Below are 18,333 nucleotides of genomic sequence, written 5' to 3' on the forward strand. Positions count from 1 at the left end.
CCGGCAACGGATCGCAACCCTCAGTGTCGCGCCCGTACCGTACCGGACCGGGACCGGCAACGGGATCGCAACCCTCGGTGTTGCCCCCGCTCCTCGCTCAGCCAGTGAGCGGCCGGTCTGTATGTGGGATCCAAACCCTCGGCGGGAGCGCCGCCGCACTCCCAAGCGGCGCACTGTAGCAGTGCGCCACCGGCCGGCCCCAGTTTCACACTTTCAAAACAAGATTATCCATCTCTAGTTGAATAACACCACTGCCCTGAAGAACTTCTAAAAGGACATGGTATTTGTGTTGCGAGAATAATTCTGTATTTGCTTATAGATGCATAAAATATATCTGGAGGGATACACAGGAGCCAGATAACAATTGTTAACAGATAACAACATTAGTTTTCCCTAAAAGAGCTGCTGGATAAGGGCCAAGAGTATCAGGGAAACTTTTCACTGTATAACTCTTTATACCTCTTGAGTTGAATCATATGAATATATTACCTAGTCAAGAAAATAAAACTAAGGGGGAAAAAAGGAGATAAAAAGTTTTGTGAAATTAAGTAAACTAATATCCAGGTGTTAAAACTCATTTTTCCCTTTCATGTATCCATTTTTGCTGACCACCATGAACATAAGGTAGTAAAAATGTTTTAATTGATGAATTAACTTCCATTAAACGGAAGAATTACTATGATGCAATTTATGTTTATCTGTGTACATGCATGTGCAGAGAGAGATGTGGGGCACTCAGTGTACAGTCATTGTTAAAAGTATGAGCTTTAGTGTTCAACAGCTCTGGGTTTGAATTTCTGCTCTGCCACTTTCTAGCTATAAAATCTTCAGAAAGTTACATAAGTCCTACTTTCTATAAAATAGAGTTGTTGGGAAAATATAGGAAAATGGTCAGGACCCCTCAAATGTTCAGAATCTTGCCAAGTATTTGATGTAAATATGCACATGCACCCAGGTGTTCCTTGGTTATTGTCTAATGTAATTGTACATGTGCACCCAGGTGTCCTGGGTTACGGATTTAAGTATAAAGGATGAGTGGCTCTGATCCACAGTGCCCCTCACCTCCCAGGATGCTTCTGGGGGAGGGGCATGGGGAGGCCACTACTGCTGCTGGAGGCTGTTGCTGCCAGTGTCCCAGGACCCTCTGTGAGGCCACCACCACTGCCGGGCCTGTAAGGTAATGAACCTATAAACTGCTGCTGCCGTTGCTCAGGACTAAGCTCATGTATCTGCCAACAGCTCCCAGGATCTTTCCCAATTACCTAGCATGGACCTGCATGTGAGGGGTCTGGGGACTCAGTCTGTATAATGGTTTATAACTAAAATAATGAAACATTTTGGCTTTAGTTATGATTTGCCTTATTCAACAACTGGCATAGTTGTGTAGCTTGACAACTGGCATAGTTGGCAGGATTCTGACATTAGCCCTAGCTTTACAATTGATGTAGTCGTAGCAGGATTTCGGGCATGTAAAAGAGCCTGGCAATTTGCATAGTCATAGTAGGATGTGGGGCAGGTAAAAAAGCCCAGCAATCTGCGTAGTCATAGTAGGATTCCGGGAAGGTAGAAGAGCCCAGCAATTTGCATAGACGTGGCAGGATTCTGGGCAGGTAGAAGAGCCCAGCAGTTGGTATCATGGGTAGGATGCCAAGCAGGTAAAGAAGCAGAAACCCCTTGGGAGGGGGAGGAAATGTGGCTACCCTTGGGTATGTGGTGCCTGGTGGCCGCTTTCCTGTTGAACAGGGTCTGGCTGTTGTTCGCTGTACTGCAAACCAACATGGACCAGAAACCCCTGAAGTGTCACAGCTCTGAGACTTTCAGCAGAAAACAGACAGGTTGGAAGTGCAGATACATGCCCTGGAGGCTGAAGTACTGCAACAGGTCATCCCTACTTCTGACACCAAAGACGTATGACAAACCCAGTGGTGAGTTGGGGGAGACTATGCATCTCCTGGGATGACATGCTCATCAGAAAGTGAAGCACTAGAAGCCTATGGGACCAGGCAGACCAGTAGACAACCCACTGGTGACCCAATTCACTACCTATGTCCCATATACTCAGATCTAATTGGTGGGCTTGGGGAAACAGTAAAGCAGCAGAAACAGGGAGAGCCTCTGGCTGCTGCAGCTATGGGACCTAGAGGTGGATGGTGTAATGTGATCTGGAGACGATGTAGTAAATGCATGTTGCGTTTGTCCAAAGGCAAATGGCTCACCAGGTGCCACTTAAACCCAAGAAGGTGGATGGTGTAATGTGCTCTAGGGAAGATGTAGTAAACGCATGTTGTGTTCTTCCGAAGGCAAATATCTCAGAGGGTGCCACTTAAACCCAATGGCTCGATGGGTGCCATATGAACCCAAGAAAAGAGTGCGACATGCAGATGGGCAGATGACCCAAGGACGGGTGCCCCTGCAGAATTTTAAGTATGTTTTCACCTGGTGAAAAGGTAGAAAAGTTAGTCTCCGTTACCACGTGCCTGTCTCTGTGGCAGCAGTAACAAAATAGCTGTAGATATACACAGGGGCAGGGCAGCTGTTGGGTGAATGGACTGGGCGAACGCTGCAGAACTGCCCAAGACTGAGTAAATAGTCGGTGTAAGCCGAGCTGATTCAAGTGATTCAAGAGCTGGGGATGGGATGGCTAGATGCAAATGACCAAGACAATGGAAGCAGAGCCCTGAGGGCATTTCAGAAGTTTGGAGGAGCACCCTCCCATCATAGACACTGAGGTGTAGGAGAACTGAGTCTCTCTGGAGGACAGACCCAGGGCACTGCTGCCCTCAGGAAACTGCTCCTTATATCCCAGCCACTCTGGCTGGAGCAACCCTGCTCGGGCAGCCCCAAGTGTGGGTTGTGCAGGAGCTCTGGAGAGTACAAGCCAGAAACCTTGGTGGCATTCACGTTGTGTTAAGTTTACAGGCCAGCAGAATGTGAGGGCAAAGGAGGCGTGGCAGCCTTGACCCAGATTTTGGAAGGTGTATGAAAAAGCTGGGAGACTCAGGCAGAGACTTGCTGCAGGGGTGGAGCTGCTGCAGAGGTCCTCTACGGAGCAATGTGAAGCAGAAAAGTGGGGTCAGAGCCCCCACTGGGGAAATGTCTAGTGGAGCCAGGATGGCAGGACTAACACCAGGAGCCCGGAACTGTGGGGCTGCGGGCAGTGAGCAGCGGTGGCCTGGAAAAGCCGCAGGCACCAGGGCAGCTCAATGGGATGCCCTTGGTGGAGCTGTAGGAGCAAGGTTGCCTAATGCTTTAGTGGCCCAAATGCCCCAGTGTGCTTAATGTTTGCCCTGTTTGGGTTTTGGATTTGAGGCCTTTTTTTTCTTGTCTATTCCTCCCTTTTGGAACGGGAACGTGTACCCAGTGTCTGTCCCACTATATCTTGGAAGTACATAAATTTGTTTCTGACTCGTTACAGGTTCACAGCTGAAAGGAGTTTTGCCTTTAGTCTCAGATGAGACTTTGGACTTTTGAGTTGGTGCTGCAATAAGCTAAAGACTTTTGGGACTGGGATGGAATGTGTAATATGTGAATGGAATGGTCATCTATCCTTACTTAGGGAACATTGCGGAAGATTCTGAACGTGTACATTGTACAGTGAGGGACCCTGATGGGGTGGATTGTTGGGAAAATATAGGAAAATAGTCAGGGCCTCTCAGATGTTCAGAATCTTGCCAAGTATTTGATGTAAATATGCACGTGCATCCAGGTGTTCCTTGGTTATTGTCTAATGCAATTGCACATGTGCACCCAGGGGTCCTGGGTTATGGACTTAAGTATAAAGGATGAGTGGCTTTGATCCACAGTGCCCCCCCAACACCGGGATGCCCCTGAGGAGGCCACTACTGCTGCTGGAGGTTGTTGCTGCCACCTGTTGCTACCAGTGTCCCTGGAACCCTCCATGAGGCTGCTGCCCCCACCAGACCTGTAAGCTTCTGTTGCCATTGCTGAGGACTGAGCTCGTGTCATCTGCCAACAGCTCCCGGGATCTTTCCCAATTACCTAGCATGGACCTGCCTGTGATGGGTCTGGGTACCAAGCCTGGCATGTGAGGGGTCTGGTGACCCAGTCTGTACAATAGGTTGTAACTAAACTAACGAAAGATTTTGGCTTTAGTTATGATTTGCCTTACTCAACAACTGGCATAGTTGTATAGCTTGACAACTGGCATAGTCAGCAGGATTCCAACATTAGCCCTGGCTTTAAAAGCATTCATAACAACACCTACCTTAAAAAACTGTTCTAAGGATTAAATAAGCTAATAAATATTAAATTCAGGGGCTGGTTGGTTAGCTCACTCAGTAGAGTGTAGTGCTGATAACACCAAGACCTAAGGGTTTGGACCTCTGTCCTGGCCAGCGCCAATACAAAAACAAACCCCAAAAATGTTAAATGCTCAACTTGGCACAAGGTGTGTAATAAAAAATCAGGATGTGCAAGCAATATTGATCACTAGGTGGTGAGCTTACAAGTGATTATTTTACTTTTTTTGGAATTTCTGATGGGTATGTGTATTTTGCTTTTTATAATTAAGGTGGGGGAAAGCAATAATGGTACGTTTTCTTTAGGAAAAAGTCTAGCACTTTGATCTCAGCTTAAGTGTCTCAAGAAGACAGACTAGTTCTCTGGAAATAAACCCTAAAGGTCACAGACAAGTAACGTGAACAATAAATGTCTGCCTTGAATTCAAGTTGGCACCATGCATTCCCTGTCATTTGATGACACGAACAAAGAACGAATTTACCTACAAGGGGAAAAAGAGGGACAGAAACTCTTTTTTGTATTCAATTGTACATTCGTAAAAATATATTCAAATCTATAGGACACTTCCTATTCAGAATTGATGTTGGTCTGGGATTTTATTCTATTCAATAGTCACAACTCATAGTGTTCAAGACCTTAATGTGTATTCCTCTTTTAATCCTCAAAATCACCTCAGGAGGAAGGCAGGCATTAAGCCCCATTTTATTTTATTTGTTGTTTTGGCGGCTGGCTGGTATGGGGACCCAAACCCTTGACCTTGGTGTTGTCAACAACAGCCTCCAACTAACTGAGCTAACCAGCCAGCCGTACATTAGCCCCATTTAAAAAATAAGGATCAGAGGCTCAGAGAAATCAATTTGCCCATGGTCACACAGCAATTAAGTGGAACAGTCAGGATTCAAAACCAGGTTTGTCTTGTTTAAAAACCCACAAATAGAGCTTGCCAGTTAGCTCAGTTAGAGCACAGCATTATAACACCAAGGCCAACGGTCTGGATCCCCATACCAGTTAGCAGCCAAAAAAAACCCCAAAAACCCACAAATAAACTCACGTTTTAAAAATACACACACAAATACATATATGCATACACACATGTGTATCAAGATATGCACAGATTAAAAGAATTCAAGGGCCGACCCCGTGGCGCACTCGGGAGAGTGCGGCGCTAGGAGCGCAGCAACGCTCCCACCGCGGGTTCGGATTCTATATAGGAATGGCCGGTGCGCTCACTGGCTGAGCGTGGTGCGGGCGACACCACACCAAGGGTTGCAATCCCCTTACCGGTCACGAAAAAGACAAAAAAAAAAAATTCAAGCTGTACAGAGGAGTATACAGTAAACAAATCTTCCCCTACCTCTGGGGAGACATTTGATGCATATGCAAACAACGTTATCTATATTGCTCCCCGACCTTTTTAAGAAAATGTCTTAAAAAGTCAAGTGGAAGTATACTAGATACCTTTCTACATCCTACATCTTACTTTATAGATCTTTTAGGAACACACACACACACACACCTTTTAAATAGCTGCTTAAATGCAATGGTCATCTTGAGGTTTATTTGATCAGTCCCCTTCTGAGGGACCTTCTGATTGTTCCTGGTCTTTTGCTACTATAGACAATGCTGCAGTGACTGTCCTGGACACATACCTTTAGGACAGGTGGGAGTAACTGGTGGGATCCATTCCTACAAGTAAAAACGCTGTGCATCTTCCTTTTTGACAGCAGGCACCATCTTGCCCCTTCCCCAGGCTGTACATTTATCCTCCCACTGACAATGTACCCCATTCCCCACTCAACCCTGACATACAGAGCCATGCTCTGAACCACCACTAAACTATGAAGCTGGAAGAAACTTCCTGCCAGGAACTTCTCATTATATGTACTAATCCAGGAAAGAAATGAAGTTATTTCTCTGCTACAAATTTATACCCTGACTTAAGAGATTTAGTCAACCAAATGCAACATGGTGGCTGTGGTCTGGGGCCCTTTTTTGTTTGTTTTTGGCAGCTGGCCAGTACAGGGATTGAACCCTGGACCTTGGTGTTATCAGTACCATGCTCTAACCAACGGAGCTAACTGGCCAGTCTGGGGCCCTTTTTTGGATCTTGATTCAAACAAACCAACTGCTAAAAAATGTATAAGACAATCAAGGAAATTTGAATATTGGATATGATATGATGTTAAGGAATTATTGTTACTTTTTCAGGTGTGAAAATGGTATTTTTTTTAAAGGTTCTTAGCTTTTATTTATTTATTTATTTATTTATTTATTTAAAAGATGATGGATAAGGGGATTTTAACCTTGACTTGGTGTTGTCAGCACCATGCTTACCCAGTGAGCCAACCGGCCATCCCTATATGGGATCCGAACCCGGGGCCTTCGTGTTATCAGCACTATACTCTCCTGAGTGAGCCACGGGCTGGCCCTAAAAGGTTCTTATCTTTTAGAGATAAACAAAAGTATTTTCAGATAAAGTTATATGCTGTCTGGGGTCTGTTTCAAAATAATTATGGGTGGGGTGGATGGGAGGTTATAGGTGAAACAGAATTGCCATGTGCTGATAACTGCAGGAGCTGGGTAATGGTTTATTATATTATTCTACTTTAATGTATGCTTGAGATTTTTCAAATGAAAAAAAAATCACCCTCTGACCAACGGCTTTAGATTTTTTAAAATTATGGTTAAAAAAAAAAAAAGATAATATAAAACTTTTAAGTGTACAGTTCACTAGTGTTAAATATATTCACATTGTTGTGTAATAGATCTCTAGACCTTTCTTATCTTGTAAAAACTGAAATTTTAAGGGGCTGGCTGGTGGCTCACTTGGGAGAGCACGGTGCTGATAACACCAAGGTCAAAGGTTCAGATCTCCATACTGGCCAGCCACCAAGAAAAAAGAACAAAAACTGAAACTTTATATCCTAACAACTCCCCATTTCCTCCTCCTCTCAGCCTCTGGTAACCCCTAAATGAGATACCTCATATCAGTAGAATCATATAACAGTATTTGTCCTTTTAACTGGCTTATTTCATTCAGCGGAATGTCCTCAAGGTTCATCCATGTTGTAGCATGTGACAAGATTTCCTTCCTTTTTAAAGCTGAATAATATTCCATTATATGCATATACCACATTTTCTTTTTCTTTTTTTTATTGGCAGCTGGCTGGTACAGGGATCAAACCCTGGACCTTGGTGTTATCAGCACCGTGCTCTAACCAACTGAACTAAATGGACAGCCCTAGACCACCTTTTCTTTTCTTTTTTTTTTTTTGGTCTTTTTGTTTTATTCATTTTTTGTAACACCTTCTCTTTATCCATCCACCTGCCAGTGAACATCTGGGCCACTTCCACCTCTTGGCTATATAATGCTACAGTAAACATGGGTGTGCTTGATGGCTTTTCATTTTAATCAAATTGCCATTCAGTTAGGTAGAGACCCATAGCAAAATCTGTATTTGCAAAGGGAAAATGGCCTAAACAGCAAAAAAAAAAGATTTAGACACACCTGGAATTGAAACCTGGCTCTACCATTCCTAGCTCTGGGACTCTGTGCAAGTTCCTTCATCCCTCTGAGCCTATTTCCTCATCTGTAAAATGCAAGTAAAACTAATACCCTATTCCTTGGGGCTGTGTAAGGATTAGATGAAGACAAGCATCAAGTGCCTGGCCCACAGGAAGTACTTTCTGCCCTGACCCAATTTACAGGAGGAAAAACCCAAGACTTGGCCAGGAAAGTAATGTGGCACACTGAGTTAAAAAGTGGCAACACAAGCAGAAACCAGTTCTACCTGGCTCCAAAGTCCATGGCCTTTTTTCACACTAGCATGTCCTAAATGTCTGTCATCTGATTGTCCCTTCACAATTTTTGCCATATTCATGCATCACCTGTACTATTATTTACTTAAGGCTTTTCTTTAAATCTGCTTTCTGTTAACACAGATTTATTTTGGAAAGAAACTTTACATCACTACCATGAATGGAAAATCAGTATCACATGTCATCAATAGAAGGTAACTGTGAAAATAAATATAAGTACACACAACAATGTTATTAAATTCTAGCTATCTACTGTAGCTTTTTTACCTAAGGCCTGAGGCTTGATCTCTCTTGGTGACAAAGGGAGCTTAGCAGGTGTTAAGAAACAAACTGGCACCAAACATTCTCCTTGACATAGTCAGAAGAACCAAAAAAGAGTTTAAAAGAGAATAACTCTCACCATGGCATTCAACATAACTGAGATACTGTGTTTGAGTGTCACGTACAGTTGTCTTCTCCTGTTCCACCTCGTTCAGCTCTACAGAATATAAGACCTCCACACATACCCCCTGAATCAGAACCACATTTTATCAAGACCCCTCATGCCTTGGTGATTCATGCCTACATATGCTACCTTTATAGGAAATAGTTCCCAAAGTCAATCAAACAGAATTTCCTATAAATCATAGAATTTATTTCAATAATATGATGAGTTAAATACTTTTTAAAAATTCCTCTCCAAAAGTCCATCAGAACTGTCTTGGTTCACTGTTCTATTCCATAATGACATGCTTGCTCTTGTAGCTCACAAAGTGCACAAAACCAATAATGTACATGCAATATTTCTGGTTTATACTGCCAACAAACAGCCTATTCACACAATGAAGGGTTTAAATGCCAAAAGCCCATGTTCTGGATCCTAGTCACAGGAAATTCTGAATCAGAAAGAAAAATGGATGAAGGAGAAGCAGCAAAAAAAGGTGAGAAAAACTATTTTTTTAAAAAATTTTATTTTATTAATATTATTTTTTTACATTCTATGATGTTGCAGAGCAGTTGGGAGGAAGAGGGAGAGGGGAAAAGGGAAGGAAATGTGATGGAAGAAGGAGGAAGGAGGAGGGGTGGAATTGAGGTCTGTGGCACCCCCCCACATTCCCACAGGGGAGACGAGGGAGCTTCCAGCAGTGGCTTGGTCATTGCCTGGCTGGGTGCAGATGTCAGGGGGACGTGGCAAAAGCCCTCGTCTCCCACCACTCTAGCTTGCGAACACGAGGCCCTTCTTGCTGTGGCTTGGTGGTCATTGCTGGGCTGGCAGCAGGTGTGGGGAGGTGCATGGCCAAGGCCCTCAGCCCCCCACTGCCCCAGCTCAGGAGAGCCCAGGGTGTTTCCTGCAGCAGCTCAGTAGTTGTCACTGGGATGGTTACGCTTGTTGGGGTGGTGTGGCTGAGTCTCTCAGCTCCCACCCTCGGGACTGGTCACAAGTGTTGGGGGGCATGGCTGAGGTCCCTGGCCCTCCCCACTTTCTGGCTTGGTAGCCCAGGGGACTTCTGGTCCTTGTAGGTGTTATAGGTGTTCTTTGGTGAAATGAGACCTTTACTAGTTAACATCAAACTTTGTCTCTGGTTGTGGGTACTTTTTTTCTTTCAGTTCTGTGTTGGATTATTTGCATTCCCACCACTCTGCGCTGGAACTAATTTGGTGTCCTTTGCTTACTTCTGAAATGAGGGAACTTCCTGTGGGGACCAGTGCTTGAGCTAAATTGCTGCTTTGCTGCTGAGTCCCTAGGGAAGGCTTTTTGGGCAGCTCAGGTTTTAATGGTTGACTGTATTTCCAGTTCTAGTGAAATCTGGTGCACCCAGGTTGTGTAGAAACACTAGTCTGGGCCTGAGTCTTTTCATCAAACTGCACCCCTTGCAATTCTATATTCCTGGCCAGTCTCCTCTGAGTGGTCCTACGTTGACTGGGGGGCAGATCAGCTGTCCTTGTTGTGCCCCAGTGTTCTCCTGGTGGGCCTGTCTCCCCCACCACCCGTGCTCCAAACACTTCCCATGGGACAGGTGTGTACCAGTCCCTTGTGATGACTCACCAGCTTCTGAGTGGCTCCTTTTTTTCAGTTGTTGTGGCTCCTTGCTCCTGTATGGGTCCACGTGAACCCTATTAGTGGTCTTGCTGGCCTGGGGGCCACCAAGGCCCACTTCTCCCCTGCCACCTCCAAGCAACTTCATCCGAAGAGCACAGCTGCAGCTTTTGCCTTCTGCTCCGGGCACTCAGCAGCTCCAGCCTAGATGCGGCCAGGGCTCAAAATGGTCAGAGTGGTTTTTTCTTTCTCTCATCGTGGCTTCTCCCACCTTCATGCACTCTATAGGTCTCTCCTCTTCCCCTGAGCTCCAGCAGCCCCAGCTTGGCTGTTGTTGCTTTTTTATAGTTGTAAATTGGTTGATTTGTGGGAGAGAGTGACACTGGGGACCGTCTATTCTGCCATCTTGACTGGAAGTTGAGAAAAACTATTAAAAGACACTTTATATTACGTGAATTCTATCTCAGTGAAGGTGCTTTTTTTTAAAAAAAAAAGATACTTTCAGAGGATACTAAGAAGGAAAATGTACAGTTCTCCTTTAGAGTTTAAGTTCTAACTTTTCACAAACCACCTATTTAGAATTGTTTTTTTATGTAGCTGAGAGATATGTTAATGTTCCCTACAGCATTATAGTGATTACTAAAAAGTCAAAACAACTTAAATGCCCAATGCCAAGAAAAGTTTAAGTATTAAACACAGAAACATGGAAAACGGTCATGAAAGAATGAACATTTCCAAATATAAAATGAGAAATACACTTTGAATACATCTATCTGAAAATGTTTCTGCAAGGGGAAAAATGAGTTAAAAACTGCAGTTAGGATACCATTATCATGGGTAACCCCCCGACCCCCAATTGTAATAATGTCTGTCTTTTCAGCTTTAGTTAGACACTGCTTTATTAAAAACATTATTTAAGGGGGCTGCCTTTATAATTAAAATTTTTAACAATCAAAGGATCTATTTAAAGAAATAGATCAAAATAGATCAGAAACATAGACAAAGGTTTACACAAAGATAATCATTCAGATGTTCTCTATAGCATTATTTATAATATTTAAATATTGAAAATAGCTTAACTGACAACAATGGGAGAAATAGGTAAGAACTACATATCGATGAGATGAAATGTATTTGGGTATATATTTGCATATGAACAGTAAAATGTTGAGAGGTTACTTCTGAGTGGTGGGACTTAAGGTGAATCTTATTTACCTTAATATTTTCAGGATCTTCCTCAATAAAAATTTATTTATTTATTTTTAGAATCAGAAAAACACTTCTATTTTTTTTCACATATGTATTTTATTATTTTTTTATTGAAACAATTGATTATACAAATTTATGAGCACAGAGTTGACTATCAGTTTTTGTGTACAATATGTGATGATCAAATGAGGATAACTGGCATATTCGTCATTACAAAACATACTCATTCTTTGTGTTCACTAACCAATGTCTCCCTAACCCCTCCTCTCCCACAATTCTATTTTTAAAAAAAAGCTGACAGTTAAAGAACTAAAGGGAAAACACTGTACATACTTCTTAGGCTAGAATCTAACTCATTATTGCAGATCTTGCAAAACCAGTAACTATTTCCACCAAGGACTATCTTCTTGTGGTTATCTTAAGTAACTTGAGTTGACATTTTATCTTCCCTGGATGGAATCTTTTATGATTTACCAGCTAGATTTTTTTGCTTAGGTTCTTGAAATGCGTTATAAAGTAATGATTACTGCAATCCACTAAGCTGCTGGAGATTGTGCTATGAGCTTTTAATTTCTGTTTAATTTATGTCACACACAAAAGTCCAATCAAGCCCTTCCTGAAACCATTGCTGAAGGTGATATGAAGTACCCCAGTATGGGTAACAGTGTGTTAAGTCCCAAACTCTCAGTAATAACAGTTTCTATTTCACTTAAACCCTCTTCCATTTACACACTATGTTCAAGTATGAGAAAATGCAAGTGCTGCAAATACCTTGTCAAAATCTCTAAAAATAAAACCACACCTACCATGATTATCACTGGCTTGCTCTCTAATGCAAATCATGACTTAAATAAATCAGAATACTAAAGATAGATCTGCCTGTATGTGAAAAGCTCAATGTCCGCAATCAGTGTGACAAAATGAGGAGACGCAATGTGTCACCATGATTAACTGTGCCTTAAGCATGAATATCCCAAGCTGCAGTGCAGATGTGTGACGCTGATAAGATGAACTGACTGTAATGCTCTCCAACTGCCAAGAAATGTGCTCTGAGAACCACACCCAGAAGGTCTGGGAGAAAGCCCAGCATGAAGTCACCAAAGTAGAAGACAGTATCACCCAACTCAAGGCGCAGTCTTTTGGGCAGGATGGAAGGCCAGGCTGAGGTCCAAAGGTTGAGTTACTTGCCTCAGGTCACACAGCAAGTGGCAGAATTGCTATTAGAATCCTGCCTCCACCCAGGCCCCACTGCCTTTTCACACCAGAATTTCTTGTGACGGCACAGGCCTTGACCAAGAAATCTAAGACTCTGGGAAGATAGGAAACGGTGAAAGGAAAATAATGAGCCCACAGGGCAGAGACGGAAAACTGAATCTTTTACAATTAGTTGGCAGGTGTTATATGACTTTAGCCACCCTCTTCTCACTGGGTATAGATATCACCAGAATGAAGAAACAGGTTAGGGCTAAATGACTCACTATACAGAAGCTTACAGTTCCTACCTGTTTCAGCTGTTTCAGCCCTGGAGTTAGGCTACCTCTCACACTTAGTGGTCTATCACTAATTTGGATATCTTTCTGTGGCCGTATAAGTCAAGTAACTGACACCTATTGTTATGCAAAAATAGCTGAAGGGTTTTTTCCCTTGATTTCCTCAAACATTCTTTGAAGTCACTTTTTTCATCAGCATTTAAAATTAGTTACCCAGGTATGGAAGTGAAAGGCCTTTGACAAGACATCAGGGATATGGTCACTGCCCACCTGAAAAACAGATGAACGAGAGTGAATGGGAGAAAGAGCAATGGTCTTGGAGTTAGCAGATGTGGGGAAGTTATTTGACTTTTCTGTGCCTCTCCTTTCCCCTTCTGGTAAAGTGGGATAAATATTAGTACCTGTGTTACAGGGTTGCTGTGAGGACTAAATGAGACAACCTATGTAAAGTGCTTAGAACAGTGGTTGGCTCAGTAAATGTTAGTTATTACTATTACTTTCATTGTGATTATCATTGGCAAGTCTTAGTTTAGCTACTGATTACCTAGATGCGTGCATCTCAAACTTTAATGGGCACAGCAAACACCTGGGGACCTTGGTAAAATATAGACTCTAGTTTATTATATCTAGGCTTAGATTATGCATTTCTAACAAGCTCCCAGGTACATAAGTACCTCTGTCACACAGAACGCAATTTGAGCAGCAAGGATCTGCCTAATCCAGCACCCAGCAGGTGCTTAATACTACTGACAAAAATGAATGACTTCTCTGCATCTCAATGATCTCATCTGTAAACTGGGGATAATACTCATACATATTCCACATGATATCAACTGACTAAAATTAGTAAATGAGAACACACAGGAAAGAACATTCTAAACTGCAAACAAAACTATACAAGTGGTATTGGTAATTACTCTTACTATTCACAATATGAAATCAACAACATTGTCATGCCCAAATTTACAAGTGCTATTACTGGAATATATGAAAACAAGCCTTGAATTCCCTTGCTCAGAAGAGATACTCCATTCCAGGATCCTCTAGGAATTCTGGCAGAACCCAACAGTTTTTCAAGGGATTCCTAAGTCAAAAGCTCTGAGACTTTAGAACTGCCATTCGGTGGCCAGGAAAGACCCACTTTGGCAGAGAGTGTAACCATTTGACGTGTGGAGAACGAACATCACGAGTGATTCTACTCTCTCTCCCAGAGCTAGCCAGCCTCCTTCCAGCCTTCATCAGCCAAGATCCTGAGTTAGGACAGTAATACCCATAGCACAAGACAGATGGGCACTGCCCTGGCCAAGCCCACACCTGCCACTCCAAAAGCTGGCAAAGAACCAGGCTGTGAGAAAAGCAGGGTTTATAGATGGGGATGCTTCAATCAAGTACACCTGGCTGTCTTCCTTCAGCACAATTTGGGATTTCCTTCTCACAGACTATAAAGTATGAAGTTTCTATCTTGTGCTTCTCCTCCAAGGGGTTCAGAGTGAACCATAGCTAATTCTTCCTCACAGGGCATTGTGCCAAAAAGTCCTCTCACCATTTTAGAGGCAGATGGCTCCTCCAACATCTACCTAATTGCTCAGGCCAAAAACCCAGGAGTCAGCCTTAATTCCTCTCACTCCCCATTGCCCCCCATCCTGCTGGTTCTATTTCCAAAACATACCCACAATCCATCCTCTTTTACCATCTTCACTGCCACCACCTGAGAAAGCCACAATCATCTCTCACCTAAACTCCTAATTAGTCTCCTGACTGCCACTCTTATGCCCTCTAAAATTCATTGGCCACATAGAGACCAGATTTAAAAGAAAAAAAATATATAGATCATGTCTTAATGGCTCTCTCTCTGCTCAAGCCATCTACCATGTGACACCTGCATCACTGAGTAGCATCACCACAAACAAGGCCCTCACCAGATGTGTTCCCTGGACTTTGGACTTTCCAGCCTCTGAAACTGCTACCCTGCCACTTTCCTTCAGCCATAAGTAGAAGCAGCCTAAGGCCCACTCCAGATGCAGCTGTCCCAGAATTGTGAGCCAAATAAACCTATTTTATTAAAAAAAAAAAAAAAAAAAAAAAAAGCCTTCAATGGTTTCTGTTGCTTTTAGAATACAATCCCAATTCCTTACTCTAGCCCACAAGGCCTGACATGATCTGAGACTCCCCCACCCCCAACTCACCTGCTCCAGCCACTCTGAGCCTTCTTGAGATTCCTGGAATTTACCAAGCTTGTTTCCACCTCAGAGCCTTTACCCCTGCTATTCCTCTGCCACATCTTCAAATGATTGGCCTCTTCCTGGAAGCAAATCTCAGCAAAAATGTCACTGCCTTAGTGAGGCCTTTTCTGACTACCCAATTAAAGTAGCAGCCCCCCCAATCGCCTGAGTAGTTACTCTCTGTGATATCACTGTTTTATTGTTTTCACAGCACTTATTCCTATCCAAATTACCCCATTTATTGGTTTATTTTCCTGTTTGCTGCCACTAGAATGTAAGCTGCCAAAGAGCAAGGGCCTCATCTACCAGGCTACAACAGGGCTGATGCATACTTATTTGCTCAAATGTTGAATGAATGAAACCAAGGGAGCACAGTAGCAAAAGCACTGAACTTGGAGTCAGAAGACCTGGATTACAATGTGATATGGGCTGTTACTAGCAGCATGGCTTCTCTTACCTCAGGTAAAACAGGGATCTTAATCTGCACCTTACCTTTTTTGCAGGATCATTGGTAAGACCAAATGAATGAAGCATGTTTAAGCATTTTTCTAAACCATTAGGCACCATACAGAGAACCTGTATGAGGTTCAAATAAACGCTCACAACAGTCATACATGGTAAGTCCTACTATTATCCCCATTTTACAGATGAGGAAACTGCAGCACAAAGAAGTAAATTGCTCAAAGGCATACAGTGTAAAGGGGCAGAGCCAAGATTTTAACCCAGGAAGCCTGATTCAGTGCTTTTAACCACTAGCTTGCAATCGGAATTGCACAGCAGCGCTGAAAGGGCCTTCAGTATCATCTAGCCTATTCCCTTCATTTTAAAAAGGAGAAGACTGAGGACAGAGAAACCACTCCCCTTAAACATTCCAGCTCTTTTTGGAGATCCACACTTTGGATCATATCTATTTAAATGAAGCTTTATGTGAGATCTTGTTTCCCTGCCATTGAAAGAAAAGCCTCTAGCCATAGCAGTTAGAAGTAACAAAAGAATACCCTTGTGGCCTTGTAACAGCTACTGTTGAGAAATTAGACAGCAGGGTATGGGAGATACAATACAGGATTTACCTAGAGACATATCCAACTCCTCACTTAGTAGGTATAAGATTCTTAGGCAAGTCATTCACTTTTCTGAACCTCAGTTTCCTCATCTGCAAAATGAAGATGACATCACCAGCTACCTACCAAAGTCACGTAAGGAATAAATGAGGAGCCAACCTAAATGTCCCTCAATGGATGATTGGGTAAGGAAAATGCGCTATATACATACCATGGAATGCTACTCTGCCATAAAAAAGAATGAAATTCTGCCATTTGCAGCAAAATGAATGAGCTTGGAGAAAATTATGTTGAGTGAAATAAGCCAGGCACAGAGGGAAAAATACCACATGTCCTCACTCATAAGTGGGAGCTAAGAGAGAAAGATGGAAGGAAAGAAAGACCACAGTAGTGTGTTGGGACTTGGAGAGGGAGAGAGCATACCTAGGGTTGTTGGGGGGAGGGAAAACAGGGATTAATTGAGTGGGGGACACAGGGAATAATCACAACTTGTGGTAATGGGCATGCCGATAGTATTGATCTGACCATCAAAACTTGGGCCCAAGTGGCGATGGTCAGTTTTGTAGCCCATGAATATGCATAACCAATAAAAATAAAATAAAGTACCTATCCACTTCAAAAAAAAAAATTAAATGAGATAATATACCTGAAAAGTGCCTCTTAATCATATACTTGTAAACAGTTATTATTGCTTTGAACAATTCCCAAAAGACATAAAGATGCCCTTTTTCTTCTGGAAGGGTCAATAAAGCCCAAGTACAAAATAAGACCATAACCCCAGGCTTCTACAAAGATTTGACTTCAGGGTTTCGCTCACCTGGGCTACTTGCATAAGTCTACCACCTCCTTTGCTCTGAGCAGAATGAAGAAGTAAAACTGGGAGTGGGGGGATGTCAACAGTGGTAGGAATACCCGAATGAGCTGGTGCTCTACACACCTAAATCCTCCTGTCCCAAAGTCATCTCCTCATGAAAGCCTTGCCCATCCCACCCCAGAAGCCTCATAATAGCTTGTTGAGCACTTACTATGTGCCAAGTTACTCGATATACCCTGTCTCACTGGATTCCCAAGGTAGTCCGTTTTACAGATTATCCCATTTTAGGGATAAGAAAAAGAAAGCTCAAAGAGATTAACTTGCCCAAGGCCACACAGTTACTAAGTGGAGATGTAGAGTCTCCAACTCAGACACTCGGAGTTCAAATTGGACTCTCAGCCCCCATGCTAGGGGGCCCTAAGAAATCTCTCTCTCCCCATTTAAGGCACTTTCACATACACGTCTCATCATCTTAACCACTCTGAACAGCAAGTGTGAGGTCTCCATTGGACAAACAGGTCAACTGAGGCCAGACAGGAAAAGAGACTTGCCCAAGGTCACACAACTAGCCAGGGACAGCGCCGAGGTTTGGACCCCAGGCTCAAGCTTCCCCGCCTGCCTCCCAAGCTGAGGACCTGAACATGGTCCTAGACCCCCCACCAAATGAACCCCGGCCCCGGGCGTCTGTGTCTGGGGGTCGGGCTGCGGCCCTGCCCAGAAGAGGGGCGAGGCCGCCCGAACTGCAGGAGGATGCCCAGGAGGCAGGGCAGAGGATGCGCCAACTCGCCGGGCAGTAAAGCCAGGCGCGACGCCGGCGCCGGCCGTTGGGAAAATCGCAGGCGGCGGGAGGGATTGGCCCTGCCCCGCGGGCGCCCGGGCCCCTCCCGACTCACCTGCGGCCGCCCGGGCCCCTCCCGACTCACCTGCGGCCGGAGCCGAAAGCGGGCGGCGGCCGCGGCGGCAGCGGCAAGGGCGGCAAAGGCGGCAACGGCTGCAACGGCGTCGAAACCCGGGATCTGCCATTCCCCGCTGCCCCGGATGGGGAGAGACTGCGGCCGCTCACTTCCTTAGCAACCCGGCTCGGCGAGCATAACTTCGTATAGCATACATTATACGAAGTTATACGACCGACTCACCTGCGGCCGGAGCCGAAAGCGGGCGGCGGCCGCGGCGGCAGCGGCAAGGGCGGCAAAGGCGGCAACGGCTGCAACGGCGTCGAAACCCGGGATCTGCCATTCCCCGCTGCCCCGGATGGGGAGAGACTGCGGCCGCTCACTTCCTTAGCAACCCGGCTCGGCGACCCACTTCCGTAGCAACCGGTGTCAATTTCAATAACTTTATTAAGACTCGGGAGGCAAACAGGGAGAGCTAGCCCTGCAAAGCCTGCGGGGTGGAGCCGGACTCGGTGCTGGCGCTCTGTGGGTGCCCAACATACCTCGGT

The 18,333-nt window shown here is 44.2% G+C and overlaps 1 protein-coding gene across 1 annotated transcript in view; it reads right to left on the reverse strand.

Annotated features, from left to right (window-relative positions):
- The window catches only part of KIF3B (kinesin family member 3B), a 43,215-nt gene extending 25,275 nt beyond the window's left edge, over positions 1-17,940 (reverse strand). The window contains exon 1 of the mRNA XM_008577094.1: positions 17,816-17,940. The gene's annotated coding sequence lies outside the window, so the exon portion shown is untranslated. The remainder of the gene's footprint in view (positions 1-17,815) is intronic.
- Positions 17,941-18,333: the final 393 nt, after the last annotated feature.

This window comes from Galeopterus variegatus, unplaced genomic scaffold (genome assembly GCF_000696425.1).
Source record: "Galeopterus variegatus unplaced genomic scaffold, G_variegatus-3.0.2 Scaffold65, whole genome shotgun sequence".
NCBI classification, from domain to species: domain Eukaryota; kingdom Metazoa; phylum Chordata; class Mammalia; order Dermoptera; family Cynocephalidae; genus Galeopterus; species Galeopterus variegatus.